The following is a 7,783-nucleotide window of genomic DNA, read 5'->3' as shown; positions in this document are numbered from 1 at the left end:
ATATACCCACAACTATTGAAAATAGTATATAAATATCCGCTTTCGTTTTTAGATTCAAAAATACCTTTCAATCCATCTATTTAGCTCAAAAATATCCTAGAATCATTCGGTATAGTGTATAAGAATAATGTAAAATATAATGTGTTAATAATACTTGTATTAGTAATGTTTAGATTAGTTATGCTTGCATTAATTATGCTTGAATTTTTCTTATACAGTGTTTGGTTTGATGTATTAAAAAAACATGAATTAAATAATTTCTTCAAAAAAAAAAATTACAAAAATATCCTCTATATATATGTTGGAAAGGATGTGATATTTTTTTTTTGAGGGATAATAATGTCTTTAATCATGTTAATGTATGTGTTGGATCCATTCCATTGCTAATACCATGAATTTTGAGGTACTAATAATATACACCTTAATACACAATAAAGTGTATAACTAATGCAAGTATTAGTTATACATAGGGTGCAAAAATATACCAAACAAGGTATTAATAATACACATTAAACTAATGTATGCATTAATTTTCTAATACACTTCACCAAACGACCCCTTAATATATTAGAAATGACTCAAAAATGTCCTTCTTCATCTATTGGTTCAAAAATGCCCGTTCATCCACCTACTTGGAAAAAAATGCCCTTAACATTAAATTTAAGTCTAAAAATGTATCCTCTTTTTAACAAATTTTGATGTGAAATATAATTTTTTAAAAATTAAATATATGATATTATTTTTATTGGTCCGCATGTAATTAGACTCAAATTCATTCACAATTTAACCCATTATCCAAACCAATTTTAAAAAATCTGACTGACTAATGATCATAACTCGCACCTAATCCTAAAGAAATGTATTTGGACATACTTTGGTAAGCATGATTTTGGACATACCAATACCTTACCTCCGCGGTAGTGGTGTGGACTCAATCTCAGTGGAAGAGCCAAAATTTTTATCGAGGGGGTTCAGAAGTATATAATACGAACTTGTCGAATGGGGTTCAATATCTACTATATATGCATAAAAAAAATTTAATCATGTAAAAATAAATATAAAAATAGTATAATTTTTCGTCGAAGGGAGTTCAGGTGAACCCCTGGAGCAAAAGTGGCTCTGCCACCATATGAACTGCGTATATTTTATACTTTTTTCAGACCCTATTTCATGAGAATACACTGGGCGTGTTATTATTATTGTGCGAATTTACTCTATTTTACTATTTACTTTATAATTCTATATTGAAGGACTCCTCCTTTTAAGATAATGTATCTTTCATTTTCCCAATATATTTATTTTCCTTCAATTATTAATCAAGTGAATATTTTTTTTATGTCATCGTTGTGCATGCGTGCTAAAAAATACAGCTCAGACTTAGAGAAAACCTGCAGAAAAAAATACAGCAAATTGATGGAAATATTTTACATTGATGGAAATATTTTACAAAGATTTTTGATAGTAAAATCGTAGAACATAACCCTATGAAAATTAATTATTTTGGTTCTCCCTTTTAATATTATGTAATTAATTATTAGTTAATTACTTTGGCTTTATATCTTTATAATCACGCTTTACTTTGTATTAAGATTTTATTAGATAATGCAATTCCTTAGTTTTGTTATTTATATTACGGACGTACACTTACTTTTTTCAGATGTGTTTTGTGGGTGTATACTGAATATATTGTTGTTTGTTGTTATATAATCAATCTAATTTTCCATTGTGGTGATTCGAGCGATTCCTTAGTTTTTGTTATTAGTTTTTGTTATTTATATTACAGACTTACACTTACCTTTTGTGGGAGTATACTGAATGGGTTAAATTGTGAATGAATTTGAGTCTAATTACATGTGAATCAATAAAAATAATGTTATGTATTTAATTTTAAAAAAATGATATTCCACATCAGAATTTGTTAAACGGAGGAGACATTTTTGGACTTAAATTTAATGTTAAGGGTATTTTTGATCCAATAGGTGGATGGAGGGACATTTTTGAATCAATAGATAGAAGAGGACATTTTTGAGTCATTTCTAATACATTAAGGGTATTTTTGAGCCAAATAGATAGATGGAAGGGTATTTTTGAGTCTAAAGATGGAAGGGGGTATTTGTGTACCATTTTCAATAGTTGAAGGGTATATTAGACCCTTTTCTGATTGGGAAATAACACCACTAGATCAACAACATATTAAAACTAAATAATTCTAAGGAAAAAGACATGGGCTGCCATTTTAAACAAAAATGGCCCACATTTGAAAAGGTGGACAACTATAGCCAGTCGGTCAAATTAATTCCCTTTTTAGCCATTTGGCTCAATTGGGCACATGCAGTCTTTATACTCAATCGATACACTTTTATACCACATTGATACACTTTTATACTATATTGATACACTTTTTTAAAAAGTGAAAGGAAATTCTATGCAAGTACATGCAGTCCCTGTACCCAATTGATACACTTTTATACTACATAGATACATTTTGATATCGCATTTATACACTTTTATACTAGATTGATACACTTTTATACCACATTGATACAATATATATACCACATAAATACAACTTTTACAGAGAAAATTTGTGCAAACATATACAGTATTTCGTTATTCGTGAATTTATTAACTTCACCTAAGATTTTGTGAAAATTTTTGCAAGCATATACAAAATTTATTAAACCATGTACCCTTACTGTCCAAACATTCCTTAATTTTTTTGATTAAAAAGAAAGGGATACCAAAAAAAAATAAGTCAAAGTGTCGCTATAGTGTTAACTCATTTGAAAAGAGATAGAAAAATTATGGGTGGACTTGTATTTCATGTTTTTATTTCCGTGATCGCATCTGAAAAAATAAATCGATGGACCGAGTGGATTTTTTTCAAAAAAAAATTAATAATTAACAATATTAAAAGAAAAAAAAGGAAAAAATAGTGAAAAACAAATTTAAAAAATAGGAAGAAAGGGAAATGCAACATTCAGGAGCCATTTTGGTGGAATGGCTACTATATGGTAATATGAATTCAAAGGTCATTTTAGTGGAAATACTTTGGCTGATAGGCCATTCTCATCCTTTCCCCATAATTTTAAGGCCCCTGGCCCAATGTAACTAATTACTGATTTTAAATTTATTTTGCATATATAAAACAGTTTAAATCTTCACTATTATTTTAACTATTAAACAAAAAATAAAAAATTATTGACAAAAATATGATATTGCATTTTGGCCAACATTCTGCTGATACCCGTTTAAATTTTAACATAAATAAAATACTGTATGTAAAGTTGCCTAACTCACAAATATTTTCAAGTATTGTTGGTATAACTGTTCTAAAGCACTAAGGATCTAAAATTTAATTTGTTTTTCAATATTGCATAATAACATAAATTTATTACAATTTAATATATAATTTTATTTGTTAGATTAAATTGATTTATATGTGAAATATACTTTATTTAAGAAAGTCAAAAATCACATCGTACATTTAATGAATTTCCTACAGTGTTTCTAACTCCTTTATTTCCTTTAGAAGATATATTAAGAACATGGTTCTAGTACTCTTTATTATTCTTTGCACATGAATTGTTACATGTACAGTATTATCAATTATTAAAATAGTGCTAAGTTTTAATTGACACAACAACATATTCAATATATAATTTCATAAAATAGCTTTGAGAATGATTGAATGTACATAACCTTACCTCCACTATCAGAGACAGAAAGACTATTTCTGACAGATTTTTTTAAGTATTAATTGGTATCTTAAAATAAAAAAAAATAAGAAAAATGATTTACTATGGTTAATTAAATTTTGATTTGATTAATTTTAAAATATAAAGTTATTTTCTTGGTTTTCCACTTAGTGTCTGGTACTCGTATTGAAGTCCCGACTAATTCAGATCGCGCATTACAGGAGGTGCCGCTCACAACAAAATTTTCTTCATTCCTAAGGCTTAAATCTGAGACATCTGATTAAGGGTGAAACAATTTCAAAATTGCACTACTAACCACGTTGATAATCTAAAGATATTTTATTATCAATATACCTTAATTGGACTCAAGATACTTTATTCTTTTATCAAATTTGATCCGACAACTCCAAATTAAATCAAACTTATCTTAATTCAACTATTTAAATTATTTTCTAATGTTTAAAATGGAACAAAATACAGACTTGATTCTTTTTTCAGAGGAAGAGTTACGATTTTAAACTTAGGAAATACTCTTAGGACCCGCTTGACCATAGTATTTTGAAAATGAGTATTTATAAAGTTAAAAAATATAAAAACTGAAATAAATTTGAAAAAAATTAGATTTTTATGAAAATTGAGTTATTTTATGATTTTTTGTAAAAGATAAATTAAAAGGTACAAAAAGTGAATTCAAAAACAATGGAACACCTCTTGAGGTGTTTAAAGGTGTTTTTCATAAATTCAAAAATATTGTAAAAGTATTTCGAAATATTTATGGCCAAACAAATATTTTGAAATAAAGTAAAAAATTATTCTGAAATAATGTGAATAATATTTATGGCCTAACGCCTACTTAATTTACTTCAGATTTCAAGCATTTCATCTGATTCATTTATTTGTCTTGATCTTTTTGTATGCTGTATTAAATATTAAAAATAATAATTCAATAAATTATTTTTATTTATTATTTTTATTTTAGTTTAATATATACTATTTGTTTTTATCACACTAATTCCATTCAATTTTTATTATACTAAAAGGAAAATAAAATTGGAAAATAATTTATTTGTTTAATTTCTAAAATAATAAATAGTTTATTCTCACATTAGTTATGTTATGAATTAAAGTGAAGCAATTGCAAAAAGTAATTAGATTAAATTTCAGATTAATTTAAAAGAAGAAAAAAAATGTATGATATTGAATATTATCTTTTGAAAAAGCTTCTCTGATAAGGGTAATAATTGTTGACCATTGAAAGATAAAAATTGAGTCCACATTTTTACATGACACAAGATATTTTTATTGTTCCAATCTGTGGTCTCCACTTGTCTATTAGAATTTAGTACAACTTGAATGACTTTTTAGAAATTTAATATAATCTTTGCATGATGTACAACTGTTTGAAGCTGGATTATGTTGTTAAATTACAAAATTACTCAAATGACATTTTTATCCTTGATCGTCATGAAGAGAAATAGACAGAATTTGGGTAGCTACTAAAGAAAAACATACATGGAAATTTTGAAGAAAGTGTCATAGAATGAAAGATTTAAGAAATATATTTGTTTTTTTGAAGGAGAAGAGCACAAGAAAGGGAAGTGTTTGTTATAAACTAAAGTGAAATAATTGCAAAAGGTAATTAGATTAAATCTCAGATTAATTTAAAAGAAGAAAAAAAGTGTATGGTATTGAATATTACTTTTTGAAAAAAAGCTTCTCTAATAAGGGTGATAATTGATGACCATTTGAAGACAAAAATTGAGTCCACATTTTTACACGTACACAAGATATTTTTATTGTTCCATTGTGTGGTGTCCACGTGTCCACTAGATTTTATTACAACTCGAATGACCTTTCAAAAATTTAATATAATCTTTGCATATTGTACAACTGCTTAAAGTTGGATTACGTTGTTAAATTACAAAATTGCTAAAATGACATTTTTACCCTTGATCGTCATGAAGAGAAAAGAATGGAACTTAGGTAGACATTGAAGAGAAATGAATGGAATTTAGGTAGACATTGAAGAGAAATATACATGAAAAATTTGAAGAAAGTGTGATAGAATGAAAGATTCTAGCAATATGTTTGCTTTTTGGAAGAGAAGAGCAAAAGAAATTTGAAGACAAAAAATTGAGTCCACATTTTTACACGTACTCAGAATGTTTTTGTTGTTCCAATGTGTGGTTTCCATATGTACATTAGAATTTAGTATAACTTGAATGACTTTTTAGAAATTTAATATAATCTTTGCATATTGTATAACCGCTTGAAGCTGAATTATGTTGTTAAATTACAAAATTACTGAAATGACATTTTTATCTTTGATCATCATGAAGGGAAGTGGATGAAATTTGGGTAGATATTGAAGAATAACATACATGAAAATTTTGAAGAAAGTTTCATAGAATGGAAGATTCTAGAAATATGTTTGTTTTTTAGAGGAGAAGAGTACAAGAAAGAGAAGTACTTGTTATAAATTAAAATTAAGCAGTTACAAAAAGTAATTAAATTAAATCTCAAATTAATTTAAAAGAAGAAAAAAAGGCGTATGGTATTGAATAGTACCTTTTTCAAAAAAAACTTCTCTGATAAGGGTGATAATTGATGACCATTTGAAGATAAAAATTGAATCCACATTTTTACACGTACACAAGATGTTTTTATTATTTCAATGTGTGATTTCCATGTGTCCATTAGAATTTAGTACAACTTGAAAGACTTTTCAAAAATTTAATATAATCTTTGCATGTTGTACAACTACTTGAAGCTGCATTATGTTAAATTACAAAATTGCTGAAATAACATTTTTAGCCTTGATCTTCATGAAGAGAAATAGATGAAATTTAGGTAGATATTGAAGAAAAACATACGTGAAAATTATGAAGAAAGTATCATAGATTGAAAGATTCTAGAAATATGTTTATTTTTTGGAGGAAAAGAGCACACAAAAAAAAGAAGTGCTTTTAAGACAAAGCAGAAGGACAATTTTGCCCTTGGTTGTCCTCCAATTCACATTTCTATAAAATATAAAATAATAATTACGAGACAAATGAGTTGAAAGACCCTCCCAAGTCTTTAATTAAAAAAATGGGACAAGTAGGGACCACAATATTATTAAATTAAAAAAGATAAAGTCGCTTAAATAACTGGAACAGTTGTTCGATAACTGAAATAGTTGTCTCAACAACTATCAAAGTTGTCCAATAACTTTGCACAGTAGTTGAACAAATTTGCGAAGTTGTCAAACAACTTTGATAGTTAAATAACTTTGCAAAGTTGTCAAACAACTTTGATAGTTGTTGAGGCAACCTTTATAGTTGTTAAGACAACCTTTTTAGTTGTTGGAGCAAAAATGTTTAATAAAAACTGAAAAAAGTCATCTCTTTTACCTAATTTTTAAAATTTGAAGGAGTCCCACCTAATTGAGTAACTAGTTTGACCCTTTTAATTCAAGGTCCCTTAAAACTACTATAGAATTGTCATACATTTCAACATATTTGTTTCATGCTCTAAGGGTGTTGCTGTCTTTTCACTTTTTATTACGTGTCAAAATTTTGCTGCTCCAAAGTCCTTCTCCTCTGTTCTCTTTCCTTCCAAACAAATTCCTAAACCCCTTTCGCTCATTCTATAAACACAAAAGAACATGAAATATTCTATCTTTTTTACTTTTCTGATTTTTTTTGAAAAACATATACTAAGAATTCCAATCTACCATCTATCAGTGTTTTCTTCTTCTGTAAATTGATTCGTCGGTTATAGGTATTTTTCAATCTTACATCTGTGTTTAATTTTGATTTTGATTTGCCTTTTTTTTATGCGAGTCTGAATCTCTACAGTTTCAATTTTGACTTGGTTATTTCATTCCAACACTTTGATCTTTTCTAGAAATTTTACACCAAAAAAGAAAAACGTAAAATCAGAAATTAAAAAGCAACTGGCTTCAAATTTTTCACTTTTTGTGAATTTTTGTATTTTTAAGAAAAAAATCAATTTACTATCTGGTTTGGAATGTTCTTCTTTTGTTGTATCAGATACTACTATTATAGTAGAGTCCTACATTTCAACGTGTTTGTTTCATGCTC

This window comes from Capsicum annuum, chromosome 4 (genome assembly GCF_002878395.1).
Source record: "Capsicum annuum cultivar UCD-10X-F1 chromosome 4, UCD10Xv1.1, whole genome shotgun sequence".
In the NCBI taxonomy this organism is placed as follows: Eukaryota; Viridiplantae; Streptophyta; class Magnoliopsida; order Solanales; family Solanaceae; genus Capsicum; species Capsicum annuum.
This window is presented reverse-complemented; position numbering follows the sequence as displayed.